This window comes from Acanthochromis polyacanthus, chromosome 10, assembly GCF_021347895.1.
Source record: "Acanthochromis polyacanthus isolate Apoly-LR-REF ecotype Palm Island chromosome 10, KAUST_Apoly_ChrSc, whole genome shotgun sequence".
Lineage (NCBI taxonomy): Eukaryota > Metazoa > Chordata > Actinopteri > Pomacentridae > Acanthochromis > Acanthochromis polyacanthus.
Genome location: NC_067122.1, coordinates 40553464 through 40576213, shown reverse-complemented (window position 1 = coordinate 40576213; position 22750 = coordinate 40553464). Strand labels below are relative to the sequence as shown.

The window sequence follows — 22750 nt, the reverse complement described above, 5'->3', positions numbered from 1 at the left end:
ATGACCAACTTATAGGTAAGGAAATACAGCCATGGCCATAAGTTTGGACACAGTAAGTCTACTATGTCTGTTTTGATGTCTATGACAGAACATAACTAATATTTTTTGACAGCACCAGTTTAATTAGTCAACAAATCAACAAGGGATATAATATTATCAATAAATTCCAGCAATTGGAACAACTTTGTTCCCAAAACATAATATTAGAAGAAAATAACAAAAAAAAAATGCAGTACTTTCACAACCGAATTTGGTAAGAATAACAAAATGACACCAAACTCTTTTGATGTTTTTTTTAAAATATGAAACTTAATATAGTTCTCAGGAATTGTGTACTGTTTTGTAAGTGACAATTTTGTGGTATTTTCTAAGATTCACAAGCGTCATGGTACTGGTGTGCAAACTTATGGCCATGGCTGTACACGACAGAACACCCCAGGCTAGCTGGTTAGCAACAACCAAACTTTACCAAAGAAAGGAAACAGGAACCACCACTTTGTGAGTTGTGCCTTTAGCCTGAAACGACAGTTTATATCCAAACAACCATATGCACAACTAATCAAAATGATCACACAAGTTCAAGTTAAGTCTGTAGGGAGACTTCCAGTTGTTGATTGTGATTCTTCCGGAAAAGATTGTAATGTTAGCTTTGAACCAGTTCACCAAACCTATGTCATTGTTGTGTTTCCAACTTGTTTCCACTGCCCCCAGGTGGTTAAAAAGGTCACATATTAGCTTATGTTACGACCCCGGCTCCAAAGGCCGTAAACGATGCAGTGAAAACAACCAGTGAGAACATTTTAAAGTCCAAAGTCAGAGCGTTTATTTATAAGTAAAAGCAAACAGATGACAACGACAGCCCAGCCATGTGGGCTGCGCCCCAACAGCCACAGAGTCAGTGCGGGGAGATTGGGAGCTCTGAGGCAGCCCCAGCATCAGCCAGCCCCACTGAGAGCTCCCAGGAGTCAGCTCCGGTGCGCGCCCCAATGTGCGTTCCAAAGCGAACTCGCAACCTCGGGCCACCAGGGGATGACTGAGTGATATTTATACACGATTAAATTCTCAGTATGTATTTTTCAAAGAATGCCATTTGGCTCTTTATGCAAAGCCACTGATAAGTGGTGTTTATTGCTGAAGTTATAAAACAGCACCACATGTCCTGTTTTAAAGTCCTCGAGACCCGGAAGTCAACCTGGACCCTTAACCGTCCTCGGTCACCTCCTGCTGTCAGCTCCTTAAACATAAAGCAAATATTAGGACCACCACACTAGCAGCAGGATGGGGCCGTCACACCCCCACCCACACCCCCACTGGAACCCTGCGCTGCTCTATTCATGTCCACTTTACTCGGCCACCAATTACAATGATGTATGTGTGTGTTCTTACAACACCCTCCTAGACCAACAGACACAGCCTGGCCATGGGACCACACAGTCACGCCTTCTCCGACCACTCTCCAACCCAGCAACTGGTGCACACAGAGCTATATTTAAGGGAGAGAAGAGTGAGAAGGTGAAAGCAAACAAACAATCACAGAACCGGCGCACGGGACAAAGCGTCAATTTGCTGCTTCACCAACAGCTCACTATGAGACAGGGACACAGGAAAATCAGACAAAGGTAAATTAACATTCTTGACATTTTCCTCTTTCACATCCCGAGGGCGCAACATGGCCCGAGTTACCGCACACGCTGTAAACACATGTGGAAACTGCTTGCTACTCTCATCAAGTTGAGGAAACATGAGCGGCACCGGCTCCGCCTCAGCTGACCCCGTTAAAGGCGCAGCGTCTGCCTTATTACACACAGGTGCAGCTAAACCAGCCCCCTTTGGCTTGGCCTGCAACCCCCTGGACTATGCTTTCCACACCTGACAGTCTGCTTTAACGTGCCCACGTCTCTGACAATAGTGACAAATCCGATCACCATCACATGCAGCAGCACCTTTAAACTCCAGCTGTCTCGTACCACTAGACCGATCAAAGTCCTCGCTCCGCGTGTCTCTTTGTCTACCAGAACCATAATACGGGCCAGAACCCATCTTGTGAAAATACTCTTTATGAGTCAGCACATACTCGTCTGCCAATACCGCTGCATCCGATACCTTCGTCGCCTTTTGTTCATTAATATAAGTTGCAATCTTCTCCGGTAAACAGTTTTTGAATTCCTCCATCAAAATCAGTTCCCGTAACTGGTACGCCTCTGGCACAAGCTCATATACCCTTTCCACTGCACTCTTGACGTTGTCATACAGCCATGGCCATAAGTTTGGACACAAGTACCATGACGCTTGTGAATCTTAGAAAATACCACAAAATTGTCACTTACAATACAGTACACAACTCCTGAGAACTATATTAAGTTTCATATTTAAAAAAACATCAAAAGAGTTTGGTGTCATTTTGTTATTCTTACCAAATTCGGTTGTGAAAGTACTGCATTTTTTTTTTTTTTTGTTATTTTCTTCTAATATTATGTTTTGGGAACAAAGTTGTTCCAATTGTTGGAATTTATTGATAATATTATATCCCTTGTTGATTTGTTGACTAATTAAACTGGTGCTGTCAAAAAATATTAGTTATGTTCTGTCATAGACATCAAAACAGACATAGTAAGTCATGCTGTGTCCAAACTTATGGCCATGGCTGTAGTTTAAACTATCCTCAGGTGAAAGCGAGGCATAAGCTTCTTGCGCCCTGCCTGTCAATACACACTGCAAAAGCAACGGCCAGACATTCTTCGGCCAACTCAGCGTCGTCACCACAGGCTCAAATAACACAAAATACTTATCCATGTCTCTCTCTGTGAACAGGGAAATTAAACGAATACACTTATTAACATCAAAATCTGACTCTACCGGACTGCTGCTTGGCTGACTGACCACCTGCGTTGCTTCGCGCCTCGCAGCTGCTTCCATTTCCAATTCACGCAATTCAAAATCGATCTCCAAACGACGCATAGCCAGCTTCAACTCCATCTTACGCACCTCAGCATTGGGTGCTCCAACAGCAGGTGCTCCAACCCCGGCCTCGGCGGTCGCGGCCACAACAGGAGGCAAAATGCTTTTCTCAGCCAACGCGGAATGAATTTGCCGTTTAATATTTGCCTTTTTATCCTGCTTTACCAAAGGTATTTCCAATCGCGCAGCAATAGACATCTGATTATTTTTAGTACAATCATTAAGCTTCTCTAACGTGGGATTAGCCACAAAATTCTCTACACTGAACTCCATCCTCGACCAAATACGCAAAAAGTACAATACGAGAAAACACACTGTGAAATAAAGTGCCACTGTGCATCCAGTGCAAAGCAACGGGCCCAAACACCCAATGCCCCCTCTGGTCTTCACCTACCTAGCACAAGCTCACCTGCATAACTCTTCCTAACTCTTCACGTGGTTCGACGGCGGGTTGATTAAGCATGTTACCGTGGGAATCCACGCTCTGCCCCCAAGAACACTGTTTGCGCAATGAATGCCAACCACTCCCCATGACACGACCAAAACAATAAACAGGTGAAGCTGAAAGCGGTGACACCTCTCCGCCTAACAAGGGACACGGCTGCAAGCCGACCCTGCACCTACTGCACTAGATACCAAAACGGTCACTCTAATCACCTGTATTTCCCGACCAGAATTACCAAACTGCTCCAGTGATTGCACACCACACATCTGAGAACGCTGCCACTCAAACGCTCCCAAAAGTAGGTCACTCGGTCAACATGTCTAGCAGATATCACCTACCCAAACCATGAGTAAAAACGCTCTTGGCAACGGACGAGCCCCCATGTTACGACCCCGGCTCCAAAGGCCGTAAACGATGCAGTGAAAACAACCAGTGAGAACATTTTAAAGCCCAAAGTCAGAGTGTTTATTTATAAGTAAAAGCAAGCAGATGGCAACGACAGCCCAGCCATGTGGGCTGCACCCCAACAGCCACAGAGTCAGTGCGAGGAGATTGGGAGCTCTGAGGCAGCCCCAGCATCAGCCAGCCCCACTGAGAGCTCCCAGGAGTCAGCTCCGGTGCGCGCCCCAATGCGCGTTCCAAAGCGAACCCGCAACCTCGGTCATGCGTGCCCCAATGCGCGCTGCAGCTCAATAGCGGAAGCCAGCTTTTATCCTCGAGACCCGGAAGTCAACCTACACCCCTACCCGTCCTCGGTCGCCTCCTGCTGTCAGCTCCTTAAATATAAAGCAAATATTAGGACCACCACACTAGCAGCAGGATGGGGCCGTCCCAGCCTATTTAACGCTTAAAGACTGTGTCTGCACATCGCTGTCATCCGCAAGCTTGACAAAATCTGTATGCAGGCTCACATACTTCTGTTCTGTATGATCCTGTATCTTTATAAAAATGCTAACATACTAAACTGAAACACTCCATACTCTGATCCACCAGGTCTGCAGAGCTTTGCAGGATATAGATGTATTTGTGAAAGTGTCCCTCTCCTTAGCATGGGGCCTTCTACTACTCACTGTATTGTCTGTTAACAAGCTAACCTGGAGTATCTGGAACATCTAGAGGTTCAGACCCCAGGACAACATGGAATGGATTCTAACAACCTTCCTCTCATCGTCAGTGGTGCAGTTTGTGTACCGAATGCCCAACTTCGGTTACGGATCTCACGTTAACATTTTCATTGGATTAGTTTTTCTTTTTTTTAATTTAGATTTATTTTTATAGTAAAAAGTATATAACATTATTCATCCTGTTTTGTATGCATCTCCTTTATATTAAAAAAGGAGAAGGCACCACAACTCCAAAGCCAAATTAAGTTAAATATCAGCTAGTAAATCTGTAGATATTGAATACAGGCCCAGAGTAGACTGAATTCAAGAAATTCCCACTAGTTGCTTATTGAGTTTGACTGTGTTTATATTGACCTTAAAAAGCACAATCTAGTTTAAGCTGAATTTGCCTTCTGTTGAGTAGAAATGCAGCGTGTGGAAGCTTCGCTTTTTTTTTCTTCATAGAACTACAGTTCAGGACATTGCATTTTGTATGCTTGAAACACTTTACTGACTTGACCATCTGACATCAAGAATGGATTTGAAATCATGAAAATCCATTTGAGGACACTCATCCTTGAAACTTAGACTTATTTATGCATCCTTCTTTTGGACACATATTACCTGAAGGCATTCTGATATTGTTACCTTGAAGACGATATCCCTATGGAAAACTTTAAAACAGGACATGTGGTGCCGTTTTATAACTTCAGCAATAAACACCACTTATCAGTGGCTTTGCATAAAGAGCCAAATGGTATTCTGTTGAAAAATACATACTGAGAATTTAACCGTGTATAAATCTCACTCAGTCATCCCCTGGTGGTGATTTTTTGACTACAAAAAGAAAATAAAGAACATAGACGCCTGGTAATACTTGGCTGCTTACAATGGCATCATTTCAAAGTGTTGTGAGTAGTGGTGTGAGGATCAATATTGAAACATCAATACTTTCAGTCTCAATGAAGCTGTTGTTGGATTGATTCTTAAATTAAACTGTGTGATTTGGAGTAAATTTGTATTTTATCGTCAGCAAGGGACACAGTAGAAATAAAATGTGCTCCCACCAAGCCAGTTGAACCAACACCTGGTTGATAGAAAACACTTGTCCATCCACCTGGCAGCTTTATAAACGTGTGAGCCACTGAAGTCAATTTGAAGAGGAGAAAAAAGGTGCTGCAGACTTCTGTCGCTGAGTCCTTTAACAGTGGCAAGCCACATCCAAGTACTAAGAAGGACACTGTAGGTATAACATTTTATTTTAATCCACCTTAGACTTTAATTTCTTTGTTGATGATCAAGCAACAAAAGCTGCCTAAAATCTCAAAACTCAGAAATTACATTTTATTAAAAAAAAAATAATAATAATGAAAAACAAAAGCACTCAGAGAGCGCAGTACTCTGCCAGGGCTGTTCATTCCCCCATCTGGCATTGTCAGAAATGCAGCATTTTTAAAAAATAGAAATGCAGCATTTTTTTTATTAGTGTTAAGCAGCATGGAATTTATATGCCCTTTCTCACTGTGTTTTGAGCCATGCTTTTATTCTGAAGGATGTGTGCACCCAGCAGAAGTCAAGTATTCTGTGAATGCCGTGAATTTGTTAATTGCTGTTTTGCGGTCTATGTTGGTGAATTTCCTAATGAAGATATGGTGGTTATAACTGTTCTATGAAAAAGCCTGGAATTAATTCCTTAACAGTTAATTCTTGATGATCAGAAATTGCGGCAACATAGAATGTGTTAATTTAATATACAGTGCCTTGTGAAAGTATTCGGCCCCCTTGAACTTTTCAACCTTTCGCCACATTTCAGGCTTCAAACATAAAGATAAAAAAATTAAATTTTTTGTCAAGAATCAACAACAATTGGGACACAATCGTGAAGTGGAATGAAATTTATTGGACATTTTATACTTTTTTAACAAATAAAAAACTGAAAAGTGGGGTGTGCAATATCATTCGGCCCCTTTACTTTCAGTCCAGCAAACTCACTCCAGAAGTTCAGTGAGGATCTCTGAATGATCCAATGTTGTCCTAAATGACTGATGATGATAAATAGAATCCACCTGTGTGTAATCAAGTCTCCGTATAAATGCACCTGCTCTGTGATAGTCTCAGGGTTCTGTTTAAAGTGCAGAGAGCATCATGAAGACCAAGGAACACACCAGGCAGGTCCGAGATACTGTTGTGGAGAAGTTTAAAGCCGGATTTGGATACAAAAAGATTTCCCAAGCTTTAAACGTCTCAAGGAGCACTGTGCAAGCAATCATATTGAAATGGAAGGAGTATCAGACCACTGCAAATCTACCAAGACCCGGCCGTCCCTCTAAACTTTCACCTCGAACAAGGAGAAGACTGATCAGAGATGCAGCCAAGAGGCCCATGATCACTCTGGATGAACCGCAGAGATCTACAGCTGAGGTGGGAGAGTCTGTCCATAGGACAACAATCAGTCGTACACTGCACAAATCTGGCCTTTATGGAAGAGTGGCAAGAAGAAAGCCATTTCTCAAAGATATCCATAAAAAGTCTCATTTAAAGTTTGCCACAAGCCACTTGGGAGACACACCAAACATGTGGAAGAAGGTGCTCTGGTCAGATGAAACCAAAATCCAACTTTTTGGCCACAATGCAAAACGATATGTTTGGCGTAAAAGCAACACAGCTCATCACCCTGAACACACCATCCCCACTGTCAAACATGGTGGTGGCAGCCTCATGGTTTGGGCCTGCTTTTCTTCAGCAGGGACAGGGAAGATGGTTAAAATTGATGGGAAGATGAATGGAGCCAAATACAGGAGCATTCTGGAAGAAAACCTGTTGGAGTCTGCAAAAGACCTGAGACTGGGACGGAGATATATCTTCCAACAGGACGATGATCCAAAACATAAAGCCAAATCTACAATGGGATGGTTCACAAATAAACGTATCCAGGTGTTAGAATGGCCAAGTCAAAGTCCAGACCTGAATCCAATCCAGAATCTGTGGGCAGAGCTGAAGACTGCTGTTCACAAATGCTCTCCATCCAACCTCACTGAGCTCGAGCTGTTTTGCAAGGAAGAATGGGCAAGAATTTCAGTCTCTCAATGTGCAAAACTGATAGAGGCATACCCCAAGCGACTTGCAGCTGTAATTGCAGCAAAAGGTGGCGCTACAAAGTATTAATGCAAGGGGGCCGAATAATATTGCACGCCCCACTTTTCAGGTTTTTATTTGTTAAAAAAGTTTAAAATGTCCAATAAATTTCATTCCACTTCACGATTGTGTCCCACTTGTTGTTGATTCTTGACAAAAATTAAAATTTAATATCTTTATGTTTGAAGCCTGAAATGTGGCGAAAGGTTGAAAAGTTCAAGGGGGCCGAATACTTTCACAAGGCACTGTAAATGTATCATTTCCGACGGATGAGTCCTGTGGATAGGGTCGCATAGGGTAGGATCGCAACCATGTGATCATCAGCAGGCAGCTGACAGTGTACACTTGTTGTCATGGTTACAGTGATGCCATGCCGTCCGCTGTATCTCACAATTGGAAATCTTTAACAAATCTGTGGCTCCAGACTATAAGCTGCCCCACTGCTAAAATCTAATGAGATGTTCTTTGTGTCATTTTTGACCTTGTATGAAAGTTTCATCAGAATCTCGTTGTCCATTTTTGAGTGATGTTGCACACTGACAGACAGACAAACGTACGCCGATCGTCACATAAATCCACTGTGTTCCTTGGCGGAGTAATTCTCTGGTTTGCAATAGGGAAAAGAATGGTTTTATCAGGCTGGTCCGGCCTCCGGGCCATCCCCCGGAACGGGTCCTCTGCCCTGTCCAGTCTCGACCTGTCCCGCCTTCGGGCCGTCCCCCGAAGCAGACCCTCTGGCCCGTCCGGCCTTGGCCTGTACCACCTCCAGGCCGCCCCCCTGATCGGACCCTCCGGCTTACCCAGTCTCGACTAGTCCGGCCCCCTGAACGGACCCTCTGGCCAGTCCACCCGCGGCCAGTCCAGCCTACAGTCCACCCTCCGGAGCGGACCCTCCGGCCCGTCCATCCCTGGCCAGTCCGGCCTACGGTCCGTCCACCAGAGCGGACCCTCCGGCCCGTCCATCCCCGGCCAGTCCAGCCTATGGTCCGTCCTCCGGAGTGGACCCTCCGGCCTGTCCATCCTCGGTCAGTCCAACCTTCGGGCCGACCGCCAGAAGTATCCCAGTCTAGTCCTGTTCCAGTCCAGTTAGTCGTCCCGGCCCATCCCCTGTCCTGTCCCAGTCTGGTCCAATCCGTCCTTAATACTATCCCAGTCCTGTCCCAGTCCAGTCCAGTCCTGTCCAGTCCTGTCCTGTCCCGGTCCAGTCCCCAGTTCTTACCTAGTCCAGTCCAGTTTTAGTTCAGTCCTCCTCTCTCAGTCCAGTTGAGTCTAGGTCTAGCTCCAGCCCAGGTTCCCTTCCAGTCCCTCTCCCATTTCTGTCCCTCCAGTCCTTTCTTTCCCACCAGTCTTTTCAGTCTTCCAGTCCCTTCCGTCCTCCCAGTTCCCCTGTTTTTTCCTGTTCCCCCATCTTTCCTTTCCCTCCAATCTTCCTAGTCCCCTAGTCCTTCTCGTCCCCTTTTTGGGCCCTTCTGAATCCCCTTTTTGGGCCCTTCCGAGTCCCCCTAGTCCGTTAAGTTCCCCAGTTCCCCGGCATGTCCCTGGTTGCCCTTTGGTCGCCGCGGGTTCTCGCCTCGACTGATCTCGTTGGGCGCCAGGAGGCGCCCGTTGCGGGGGGTGGGGGTGGGGGGTACTGTCAGGGCTCCCTCCTCACCCCCGTCCTTCCCAAATGACATCTTAAATTCCCCTTTTCCCCATCTGTTTCCTCTCTTCCTCTCCCTCTCATCCTCCCCTCTCTCTCTCTGTCCCTTGGTTTCTGTCTCTGTGTCTCCCTTCAGTCTCCCATCCGCTCCTCTACCCAAGTCTCTCCCTCTGTCTCCTCCTGGTCTCCCATCTACTCCTCTGCCTCTGCCTCCTTCCCCAGTGCGACACCTGAGTGGAGTGCGGGCTCACACCTGCCTCCACTCAGGTAATCAGCCTTCCCTGTGGGTCCCGGACAGCTGAAGGACATCCACCTGATTACACAACCAGCAATAAGAACCGGCTCATCTTCCTACTCCCTGCCAGATTGTTGAATACGACTGACTAGTCAGTTCTCTCTCTAGCCGCACAGTAGCCAGTTGAAACTTTTGAAGTTTTTAACAAACACTGTGTTTCTCTCTGCCTAGACTCTGCTGTCTGGGACTCTGCCTCCAAGTCTCCTGTCTGTGTCCCCTCCTGGAACCATTCGGCACCCCGCAAAGATCCCTCGGACCTTCCAGTCAGCCTGGAACCCCCCCATTCCCTTCCTGAACTCCCCAGAGCCCATGACAGTACGCTGGCTGCTCTCCCGTCTCCCGACGCCTCACTCCGAACCAACTGGACGCCAGCTGATCCCAAGCTGCCGAATACCTCGGCCGCCTGATCGCCGGGGTCCAAACCACCTTGCCCCCCGAACCCACTCCTTCAGCCGCCTTCACTGAATCTCCCCTCTCAGTCCTCTCCCTCCTGCCATTGTTCACCCAGCTGCAATAAATCACTCTAAATCTCCTCCGGTCTTGGTAGTGTGGCTCTCTGCTCGGGTCCAGCCCTCCCTAGTTCGTGACAGGTTTACTGCCAATATTGTGTATATTTTAAGAACACTAAATTCTGGTCCATTTCAAACGGCTGACAGCTGATTAATTGTCAACTCATTTATATATTTATTAAAGCACTTAACTGTGTATTTCACTGGCTTGCTTTTTTTTACAGTGTAGATGTAACCAAAATTTTCTCTAAGTCATCCATTTCACAAGTCAAACATGGATATCTTATAATTATATTATTGTTACCTTATAGACTCAAGAATACATTCAATTCAAGACACGGAAGATGCTCTGATTTGAATTTAGAACACATTTATTTTACCTCTCAAACATGTAAGAAGTGCACACACTTAAATTTGAATAAAATAGCTTCAAATGACAATGCCAGAAAAAAATTGACATTACATTGAAGTTTAACTTAAAGACAAAGTGCTTGAATGCTTGAGCTACAATAACATTATGAAAAGTGCAAATAAAATGTGTGTGTCTGTGTATTGGTTGTAAACTGAAGTCAGATTTTGCATCATAAAAACTATTACAAGATATAACACTGGATGGATGGACCTTATGGAGATATGAGATTGGAAACATGGACTGTATAATGTGGAATTTGTTGACAGAAAAGAACAAATAACAGTACTGAATCATGCCAACTACTGAACCAAATAACCAGTGTGTGTGTGCGCAGTACATGCATGTTTGTTGCATGTCTGTTAAGGCCAGCCATTAACTACTACTTGGGCTTGTTTACTTTGAGCAAAGCACTTCTTTCCAAAATGGTTCTAGCCCTGTTTCTGTGGCCACAAGAGAGGTAACCAGTTACACTGAAGACCCTCTCTGTAAATGCCTGAGAGGCTGGCATCAACAGGAGGTCCAAGGCCAGAGGTTTCAGTGTTGGAAACGCAGTGGATGAACACTGAGTTAACCAATACCCAATTCCTCAACCTCAGCAGCAGTCTTGTGGAACTTGGACAGCCCTTCTTTATATTTCAAAATCTCCTGCCTAATGTTTGTTGTCTTGGGCCTTGGTGGACGACTGGCACTGAAGAACTTAAATCTACGCTGTTTTGCTGGGGTTGACTCTGGAGCATCTGTACCCTCATTATTTGCGACTGGCTCAGCATTAGTCAACTGCTCTTCATGTACTTGCATTCTTTGTGGAACAAGATGAGCAATGTAGTCCTCTGCCTTTCTGACAAGATCTTGTACTTCAACGTCATCGTTTTCCAGAAGGGTTTCAGCTACACAAGGGTCCACAAAGCCTGCTGGAAGTGGTGAAAAATTGTCAGCTGTTACGTCAAGAAACACACTAAAGCGCCTATCAATGCTGGACAGCATCTTCTGAGCCAGAGTAGCCACATCTTTGTAGCTTCTTCCATGTGCAAGCGAGAACTCTGACGGATGGTTTTTGAGATCCAGGAGTACTGGCACAACAAGGGAAAGTGATTGAGTGTCACTTTCAAGCAACTTAGTGTGCTCCGCAAATGGCAGGAGAAGGTCTCTCAGTATCCCGATCTTCTACCACTCAGTGGGCAGGCTGTCCCAGCCCATGGACTCAGCCACAGCTGTGAGGTGCTCCCTGACTTCAAGGCAGCATGACATCATGGCATAGCAACTTGACCACCTGGTGGGACAGTCTTTTACCAGAACCAAAGCACACTTCTGCAGCAGCCGTTCTGTGGCGACAGATGATTTCCTAAAATTGTTCACCAAGTACCTCACTTTCTCCAACAGTCTTTGGATTGGGGGTTCCTTCAGCAACATATTCACTACAAGCTGTAGGGTGTGAACCATGCATGGGGTCCTCTCTATGGCTCCATAGTCGTACCTGCATGGAAATAAAAAAACAAAAAACAAATGTACTTACTCAACCATTTCAGCCCTTACATTGTTGAACCAAATAAAAATAGTTGTAGTACTTAACTTTCTTATAAACTTGTTTTTTATGTAAAAGATGAATTACTTAATAGCATACTTTTTAATCTTGTAACTTTCTATGGACTTGCTTTTTAAAAATTATAATGACAAGTTGCATAAATGTTGAATAAATTAATAGCATAATTTCATACTCAGACTGACCTGTCATCCTCCCCTTCCTGATGCTCATCGTCGTGCTCTGCCTCTGAGTCCTCTTCTAAAGTTGTGGCAACTTCTGCATGTGTGTGGAATGAAGCAATCATTTTGCTGCCATTGTCAGTAATTGTTGTGAGGACCTTCTCTCTGGGGATCTCCCATTCTTCCATTGACTCCTCCAAAAGTGTACTAATAGACTCTGCGGTGTGAGGGTGAACCATCTCCTTCGGGCTCAGGAGTTTGTGTTCAGCCTTGTTGTCCTCTGGGTTGAAGTAACAGGCGCTAATTCCAAGGAAGGATGCTGTAAGCCCCTTTTTAGTCCAAATATCCAGCCCTGTAGTTATTCTACATGATGTAGCCAGGTTTTGTTTGAGCTTTACTTTCTCTTCTTTGTACATTTTTTCAATCAAGTTTGTTTGTTTTCTGTCTTTTTGGCACTTTGAACTTTCTGTCCATTTTTGCCATCATGACAACGAACTCCTCATCTTCAACAATTCGTGCTGGGAGTCCTGTGCGGCCTTTCCACTGTGCTATCGCCTCCTCTTTGGTATGTTGTTCTGGGGAGTTGTCATTGTACCTCCGTGTGGCAAAGAAATCTTGAGCCCCAGCTGGCTTTTCCATCTTCTTGGGCGGGACTTGCTTCACTGATGCTCCATCTGGAATCTAGCACAGGTACAATGTCACACAGGAAAATATCAGGGAAATCTAATATCTGGGAAATCTAAATATGTAGCATATATCTATGCTATGATTTTGAATTTACTAAATCAACCTCTGAGTAAGTGACTTGGCCAGCAGATATTTTGGAGAAACGCGCTTCCCACTCTTTCTCACACACTCTTACTCACACACTATTTGTGTATGACTGTGCTACCTGTCTATATGTGTACTTGTATTGCATTTTCTGTTGTACTCTCCTCCCCCTCACCTATAAGCCAATGTAATTTAATAGCAGCACACACATTCACTTCATGTTATTATTCCTTATCCTTTTATCCATTTAATTCCTTTATGTTTGTATTTTTTGTACGGTATTCCTTGTTTTGTTTTCACTAACTGACCCCCCCCCCCCCACACACACACACACACACACACACACACACAAATGCACGCACGCACACACGTTTGTCTCAGTCGTTTTCAACTCAAGTGGCTAACGTCTAAAGCTAAATCTAATGTTAAAATGTGGCGCATTAACTACGGCTTCAAGGGTTGGCTTGGGCTTTCTAAAATAGAAGGTAAAGTTACGGTAATGACTTAACTTACCTCAATTTCATTATGGAATGCCTTGAGATGTCTCTTAAGATTTGTGGTGTTTATTCCTGCGATTTTACGGCCACATTTCTCCCCATCTTTTTCCACAAGACACTCATTTTTCTTTTCCACTTCTACATAATGAAAGTGTGTCCAAATGTCATTTCTTCTTTTTCTCCCCAAAACAAACCCCGCCTGGCTGGCCATCAATCCCTTTCGTTGTGTCAGACTTAACTTTGTTTCTTCAGTTGTCGTTATACTTAACCATCCGTAGCTCCATCTTCCACATAATGCCGCATGAGTGGGGATAGAGGAAGTGACGTCGCCTGCGTCTGCGCAGTGAGACCTGATGCACCTGCTGAACTGAGACCCAGGAAACAGAAATAATACAAGATAAAAGTGACACTAAATAACGCAATGACATTACATCCCATCTCGTTTTGGTCAACGAAAATTAAGACGTATATTAGCAGAGTTTTCATTTTGTAAACCACATTTAGTCCCGTTTTTATTCGTCAACAATATTACATTATATATTTGATTATAGTTTTAGTCCCATGACGTCCCGTCTCCTCCCGTTTCTGTCACGTGATAAAGGTTCGTTGACGTTGATATTTAGTCATAATTTTCGTTGACTAAAGCAACACTAATTTCCACATTGGCTTTAATTTTCAAATTGTTGCTTAGTAAGAGTGGATAAGTCTGTCTTTTCTTCACCATGAGTAAAAGATTTACGACAGCGTTAAAGAGGGAAACAGTTCCTCTCATCATCCACAATAACTTGCCAGACGCTGCCAACTGTCACCTATGATACATATATAGAATGATGCACCGACACATATTCACAGACTACTGACAGTGTATGCATGTTGGTGCACTAGGACAACCAGAAAAATGCTCTTTTTATAAAGCAATCTTGTCCATGCCACATATACTCTGTTGTTCACTCCCACACATACCTGGCAGCATTATCAGGAGGCACAGTCGCTGAAACACACACTTACACACTCCTGTCTGTAGCTGCAAACATGTGTCTTCCCTGAGACATGTCAGTCTCGTAGAGGCTGCATGGGATTTATATAACACCCTATTAGTATTCACAATATGCTACACATTCACCTGTGTGACTCCAGTGTGGGGAGTGGAATTTTTGATATATCTGACATTTGTTGGGAAAACAAGCACTGTTATTCTATTGGCTCAGTGTGTAAGGGAAGGGAATCCTGATATATCTGACATTTGTTTTGGTAGCATGGGGAGCTGTTGGAGAGAGGCTTTTTCAAGTTGTATATGAAATTAATGCAATGTGCAGGAGAAAAAGTACCTTCTACATAAACACTCACTGACCTAGACATGAGTCATCCTGCTAGTTAGTCACACTGTGGTTGGTGTAGGCAATTCATTAATGTCACAGTGAGTGTCATATTGTCATATTTTATATTGTCATTTTGTCCACTTATATATTACTGCTTATTACTGTTCACATCATTTTTGGTTGGTGACACCTTTACTGACACAACATTGTGTTGGTTTTTGAAAATAATTATAGGAAAGCATGGCATTTAAAACTTGAAATAACAGCAGAGGATTGTAAAAGCAGTTTGACGTCCCATTTGCTCAGAATCCTCAGAGCCTTTCAATAGTGCAGATGGTTTAAATGTCAGGGTCCACATTATTGTTAATACTTATTAGTTCACTGAATAAATGGTAGTGCCTGTAACATTATTTCCTGATGAGATATAAACAGAGACAGAGAGTGAACAGCTTGACTAGCTTGCAAATGAGGCAGCAAATGAAAAGCCAAAGGGCAAACCTTGTGTGCTTAAAGGCACATGCAGAAAAGTCAACTACAACTCCCAAAGTGCATTTTGACAAGAAGGAAAACTGTCTTGCTAACATGGTCAAAACACCATACCTTCTGCATAATTTAAAAAAAAAGAACAGAAAAAAAATCTAATCTTCAGTGAATGAAATCTTTTGAATTTTCATCGTCTCTGCTTAGCTTCTCTGATGTAACACAATACTGTATTTGTATAATAATACTGTACTTTGATTTATATATTATGTTATGATTTATATATTTATGTATATATGTTCATATACATACATATGTGTGTGTGTGTGTGTGTGTGTGTGTGTGTGTGTGTGTGTGTGTGTGTGTGTGTGTGCGCATGTGTATATGCATATAGATGTGTATGTATGTATATATACATATTTCTTCTGTTTTTTTATTTCGTTATTCTTATTGTTTCGGTTTGGAACAGGTGCACAATGCATTTCACTGTTCTTATACATTAAACTATGTATTATTGTGTTTGTGACAAATAAACTTCTTGAATCTTGAATCAGTAATGCTGTATTTTTATAATAATACTGTATTTGTACAATAATTAAACCATTTGTAAATAATAACCATAAATATCAGTACGGCTGGACAGTGGTTAGCACTTTCGCCTTGCAGCAAGAAGATCCCCGGTTCAAATCCCGGCCTGGGATCTTTCTACATGGAGTTTGCATGTTCTCCCTGTGCATGCATGGGTTTTCTCTGGGCACTCCGGCTTCCTCCCATAGTCCAAAAACATGCTGAGGTTAATTGATAACTCTAAATTGCCTGTAGGTATGAATGTGAGTGTGATTGTGTGTCTGTATATGTAGCCCTGCGACAGACTGGTGACCTGTCCAGGGTGTCCCCTGCCTTCACCGAGTCAGCTGGGATAGGCTCCAACACCCCCGTGACCCTAGTGAGGATAAAGCGGTGTATAGAGGATGGATGAAATTTCAGTACTATAAAGCAGATTTGGATTCAACCGAATTCGTCATCTTATATCAATAATGTATTACAAATAAATGGCCATGGAATTGCTCAGCCGACAGTTTGTTAAACTCTACCTCTTAGAAACTCTGTAGTTGAACTTAATCTCAGGCAAGTGTTACTATGAGCCACAGCACACACCTTAGCGCATTTATGAGTAAAACAGTCTACAGAAGTGTCATACTACTCAGAAAGATTTCCATGTCACTGTGTTAAGGAGCAACAGCCACTAAAATAAAACTTTGAAATCTTATCTTCTTGATATGAGGGAAAACATTTCCAGAACTGGCACTTGCTCCTTTGTTACAACAGTTGGGCGATACACAGTGGCCAAACACATCTAAGGGTACTGACAGCACACCAGAAGTTCTTAGAGGAAATGATAAGTTAAAATTATTATTATTTAGACCCTCCAGAAAAACGTGATTATGCGATCGCATGAATTCCCGCATTAATCACCAAAATGCCGCTGATTATGCGGGGGTCAATTATTTCCCAAAAGGCCGCATAATCCCCGCAAAACAGTGCATAATTCCCACAAGAATCTCACATTTCCACGAAAAGAAAAGAGAAATATGCGGGTCCTGCTTGATTTCACAATTTCCGCATAAAATGAGAAAACTATAACCACTATAAATGGAGTTGTGAGTGAGTTTTTATGTGACGCCCGGCCTGACGTCATCAGTTCGCGCATTCACACAGACACTAGAAGTACGAACTGATGGGGAGCGCTGCGCCAGTGTTGCCAACTTAGCGACTTTCCAAAGCGTCCTAGCGACTTTTTTTGTCAAAAGCGACTAGCCACAAATCTAGCGACTTTTTCTGCCGTTTTGGAGACTGACAGGAAAAATCATTCTGCAGTTACTGTCCTCAACAAGCAGCAGATGCTGCTGTGAGCTTCTCCCCCTCCCAAAGCACAGGCTGTCAGTCCAGTAACCCCGCAGCAGTCCCAGTGTCTGATTAGAGGACACATCCCTCCGCGGCCAGACGGCAGGTGAATCGCGCATATTTTTGCATATTTCACAACAATTCGCATACTTTCCAATTTGCCGCAATTTCCCCACATAAAATGGCATAAAAACCCCGCATATTTATTTGCATAATCAAGGATTTTAGCCCGCATAATCAAGGATTTTAGCCCGCATAATCAAGGATTTTTGCCCCCGTTTTTCTGGAGGGTCTATATTATTAATAGATGTTAGTTGGCTGGTAAATGGGCCAACTGGTGTCCATTGAAACCAAGACACTTTCTTGCTTAAAGGCTGTCAGTAACAAGTAATAAGCAAGTGTGCAGACTGACCAGCTGGCAAAAAACAAAGTAGTGAATGATGCAATGAAGAACATTTTCTAACAATAATTGCCACAAATTTGCAAAAAACATAATAATGATAATAGAAAATTAAAGTCAAAGTTTTACCTATGACCTAATTGACCTAGGGTCAGCTAGGAGTAACACAACAATAACAACAACCAAAAAAAACTGGGTGTTAGGTAAAACAATTTGTTGCTAAGTGATGCAATTAACAGAAAAAAATGACAAGACAACAAGGCAAACCAAGATGATAGATGTTGCTAAATCCAAGAACCAAATAACCCCAAATGAAGGTTAAAAGGGTCCTAAAAAATTGCAAGAAGAAAAGATCAAAAAATAAACTCCCAAGCCAGGCTTAAAGATTCAATCAGGACATCAGTGTGACAAACAAAAGTAACTAACAAATTAGTGCAAGTGTAAAACTAAGCTAACAAGTGCTCCAGAACACACATTACAGAAATCAAAAGATGTGAGTAACTGCTAGCTCAGTTACACAGCTGATAACAGAAGTTGACACTAAACACAAAGATACGAGAGGCACCAAGGCGAGCTGCTCACAGTAGGTCACAGCCGCCCTGACTGTGATTGGCTGCAGATTTTAGTATATATTTTTTTTTAAAAGGCCTTTTTTGGCTTTATTGACAGGACAGCAGTGAGAGAGAGACATAAAAGTGGAGGGAAGAATCGGAGAAAGACTTGCATCTGCAAAGGCCTAGGTTTGTGGATTCATACCCATGGCTGCTGTGTCAGGGACTATAGTCCCTGGTAATGGATCACTCACTCTACCTGTTGAGCTACCAGGGCACATGACTGGCTGCAGATTTAAACCTGGTGTTGTGATTGCTGCAGTCCGGTTGGAGGAGGGAATTAAGTTATGGTCCAATCAAGGTCCACCTATCAAGGTTGGTAGGTGAGGAAAAGAACAAGGCTGAAGTGCAGGGCTCAGTCCCAAACCGCCCCCTACACACTATCCCTACACACTACCCCTCCGTTTCCCACGGAGGGTCCTCCATATTAAGGGCCATCCCAAACCGCGTAGTGCGGAGGGGGCGTGGACTGTTCAGCCCTTAAATAGTGAGCCTGCATCGATGCTCACTCTCGACAACTTTTTCAGGAAGTGCAATGTCGAAATGAAGGAGGAAATGACATATTGATGTAAGTTCCACATGCGTCCATTATTTCTCTCACGCCTTTTTCACACTGACAGAACATCACAAAAAGAGTGGTGTAAAAAGATAAAACAAAAGAAACAAATCTTCTTTGCTGACGTTTGATTTAATTGTGCACCCCCTGACACCTTAAAATTTGAACACAACTGACAGAATTCATTTATTCATTCATTTGCTGGATTTGAAATGCCAGATAATAGGATTGGAAAACGTGGGATGACTTCAAATTAGAGATAGACCGATATGGGTTTTTCAGGACCGATACTGATACCGATTATTAGTAGTTAGAGGAGGCCGATACCCGATATTTGGAGCCGATATTCATTTGCAGTAAAAGTGTAAAAATTGGTGCAAAAAAAATTGAATAATGCAAACACTGAACTTCATTGAAATGCCTAAAGCATGTTTATTGAATCACACAAATAGAAAATAATAGCTCCAGAAGTGCATGAATTTCCTAGACTCAGAAACATCTCTTATAAAGTTGAACAAAAGGTTAAATAAATAGCTCTCTGAAATTTTTCCACAGAAAATACAGTAAAATTTAAATATAACTACAATGACTTGTCTTTGTTTTAAGTTCAAACACAACAAAAATACAGGGAGTTCTCAGGCTCAGCAGCACCTCTTGTAAAGTTAAATAAAAACTTAAATAATAGCTCCCTGAATTATTTTCACAGTAAATAAAGTAAAATTTCAATACAACTGAAATTAATTATCTTTTTTTAAAAACTTCTAACAAAAAACAGAAGTGCAGGAGTTCTCAGGCTCAGCATTATCTCTAGTAAATGCAAATAAAAACTTAAATAATAGCTCCCTGAATTTTTTTGCAATAAGTAAAAGTTCAATATAACTGAAATAATTTAACTTTGTTTTAACTTCAAACAAAAAAATGCAGGAGTTCTCAGGCTCAGCAGTATCTCTAGTAAATGTAAATTAAAACTTGCTTCCAGAGATTTTATAAAGTAATATCATTTCTGAATTTTACTCTCTCATTTTTCCGTTCATTTTCAGATCATAGGACCAGAAAGCTCATAGCAACGTTAGTAGTAGTGAGTTGTAAAGTTTTTCACGTGACTTTAACTACATACTATTCTCCACATTACATACCGTGATTTCCGGACTATTGAGTGCACCTGAATATAAGGATCCGAATATTTGGATCTCAAAATAAATAAGTGCAGTAGCTCTGTTTACTTCTTTGACTGACAGATTGATTGCTTTTAACTTAAAAGCTAAATCATATGCATTCCTTCGTGTGTTTTCCATGATGGGGGTGTGTGCATGAAGCGCAAAATGACTGATCTGAAGAATTTAGTATGAGTGCGTTTGATTTAATTCGAACAGTTTCATTGGTCCACTGTGACTGGTTCGGTAATTTCATTCTGACGAGGATAAACGTATTGACGGCATGAAGCTGGCCCATAGAAATCTATACATTAGCCACATCGTTGTATAAGCTGTAGGGTTCGAAGCGTGAGAAAAAGTAACGACTTACTGTCCGGAAAGTACGGTGTATTTTCCCCATTGCTAATACATAGTCTGCAGAGCGTTTAGAGCCAGATCAATGAACTAATTTTATGGTAAAAGCTAAGCAGCCTCCACCTTAGCGTTCCCTAAAACAAGTGAACTGAGTTTTTTATGCACTCTCTCTTAATCACACACACATGCTTTTCTATCATGGACTGTTTCCATCTCGATATTATCAGCAGTCTTCAGCTGCAGTCAATTCCAGCCATTTTCAGTACAAAAAATCGCTAATATTCTATTTGTAAATAAAAATATGACGAGAAATACAGGGAATATTGGACGCGCATCGCGAGGTGCATTTCCTTGAAAACGACCTATTCGTGGAGTATATACCGACTTCAAGACATGTTTTGGACAAAATATTTTACTGGCTTGTTTCGTCTGGATGTCCAAGGTTGGATTATGGCTGTTTTTTGTGGAATATTTTCATCTGTGTGTAATAATGAACCCGGAAATGTGAGTCGCGCTGTGTACGTTGAAGCCGTGTATAGAGAACTGATGGATGGATATTCGTTGTTTGTCAGACAAATGTGTTTATATTACCCACTGTGGTAATCGCATCTGAAAGTGGTTTATACCGGCGGATTCATGAGAATCTAAGCTTTCCATCGGCGTATAGTGTTTGTATAATCGCATTTGCAGTTACAGACATTTAGCAAATTGCTTATGCAGATCTCAAAGTGTACCGTGGGCGGGACACTGAAGCGCAACTGAAGCGCAACGGGTTAAACAATTCACAGACATGTTGGGACGTAATACAAGTTAGCAGAGCTGCCGCTAAGGTTTACTCTGCTCTTAAGTTATTCTGCTGCTCACTGTAACGTTAGTAGTAGTTGTGAGATGCAGAGTACTGGGATGTTTATTACAATTTCGGAAGAGCTTTCTGCATTTACCTTTGACACGTGTTTTCTGTCCGGAGCTTCTCACACAAGAAAACTTTTCCTCTCACTCTCCAGTGTGTGTGAGGACAGCTTCTTCTTCGGAGGCTCTGCCTCTGCCGCTTAACCAATCAGAGGACGGGGTGAATAGTGCAGGAGACAGCAGGGAGGAGAGAGAGAGGCGCGGCTGCATCTGAGCCGAAATAACCCAGTTTTAAATTGATTTCTTCATATCGGCCGGTCAGATTAAAAAAAGGCAGATGCCGATATACATCAAATTTCCAAATATCGGCGCCGATAATCGGCCCGACCGATAATCGGTCGATCTCTACTTCACATTATTTGAAGCAGAATGTAGCCCCTACATCATTACCTGCTGATTGTCTGCTTTTACAGGGACGGTGGAGAAAACAAAACAACTGGTGCGGCTCCGCACAGCACATGATTCCCTCTTTACAAAGAAGAGAAATGCTGCAAAGGAGGCATGGTGGTAGGTAGGTAGTTCATGCGTGTCATTAACTGTGTGTCACTAAATGTGTGTCAATCCAAGTGTCATTGTGAAAGCAAACATTTTCCCCTCATTACTTTAGTGTGTCAGGTTTTTGCTCAAGGAGATGGGCCTGGAGGGAAAGGTTACACCTTACAAGCCTCGAAAAAGTGGGAGAATTTGAAAAAGAAATATAAGGTGAATAAATGTTTTTGTGACCTGAGGCTGATGTTGGTGAATAAGGCCTAATAATTCCATAATTTATCATAATTATCACCAGGAACTGAGAAAGCCATCGACAGGGTCAGGTACTGACCAAGGAGAGGAGACGGCCAGTACCTGGCCCTATTGTTTAGATCTTCTCGAGGCCTTGGGGTCACAATCCTCGATCTCTCCACCTGTGCTGCCCCTGTCACAATCACCTCCTCCAGCCCAATGTCTTCATTGTCCGGCCCCTCACCTGCTCCTTCATCTGCCACTTCACCCGCACTCTCACCCGGACCCTCACCCTCACCTTCACCTGCACCCTCACCCGCTCCGTCATCTGCGCTGGTGCCTCCCTCCTTTCACAAGAGAAAATCCAACTCCGTTATGGAGTTTCTGCAACAGGAGACAGAGAAGGAGGAGCGGCGGCACACAGAAATAACAGCACAGAATGAGATGTTCATCACAGCTTTTGAGAAGATGGTGGAGAAGATGTAGCACCACCCTCCTGGATTTATGTTTTCTTGTTTGACTTGAAGTTTAAGTTGCCCAATGTTTGTAGAGGCCTAGTTAGGTCCAGATTTTCGTTGTGGACCAGCAGTTTTTTTAATAAACAGTTGTTTGCACGAGTTCTTATATCAAGACAAATTTTATTTTCTCAATGAAAATGCAAAAGGGGGGGGGGGGGGGTTTAAAGGTAATCATGCTCCTGCAGGTGCTGTGGGAGGACGACAGGGGTGGACAGAGCAGCAGCCATCCTGACTCTGATGTGACAGCCACTTGTCTCTTGCCCTCCTGGTGGGTGTTGCTGGGCATGGACCTCACCATCAGGGATGACATTCTCCTCCAGCTCTACTTGGTCATTAGTGGTGAGGCAGAGGTTGGGCAG

At 43.0% G+C, this 22750-nt stretch overlaps 1 long non-coding RNA gene across 1 annotated transcript; it reads right to left on the bottom strand.

The window, feature by feature from the left end:
• Nucleotides 1-11667: 11667 nt before the first annotated feature.
• On the bottom strand, nt 11668-14140 carry LOC110966775 (uncharacterized). The gene is made up of 3 exons (XR_007944875.1): nt 13482-14140; nt 12222-12878; nt 11668-11970 (listed from the first exon to the last, which is right to left on the bottom strand). It is a non-coding gene; the product is annotated as an uncharacterized LOC110966775 (long non-coding RNA).
• Nucleotides 14141-22750: the final 8610 nt, after the last annotated feature.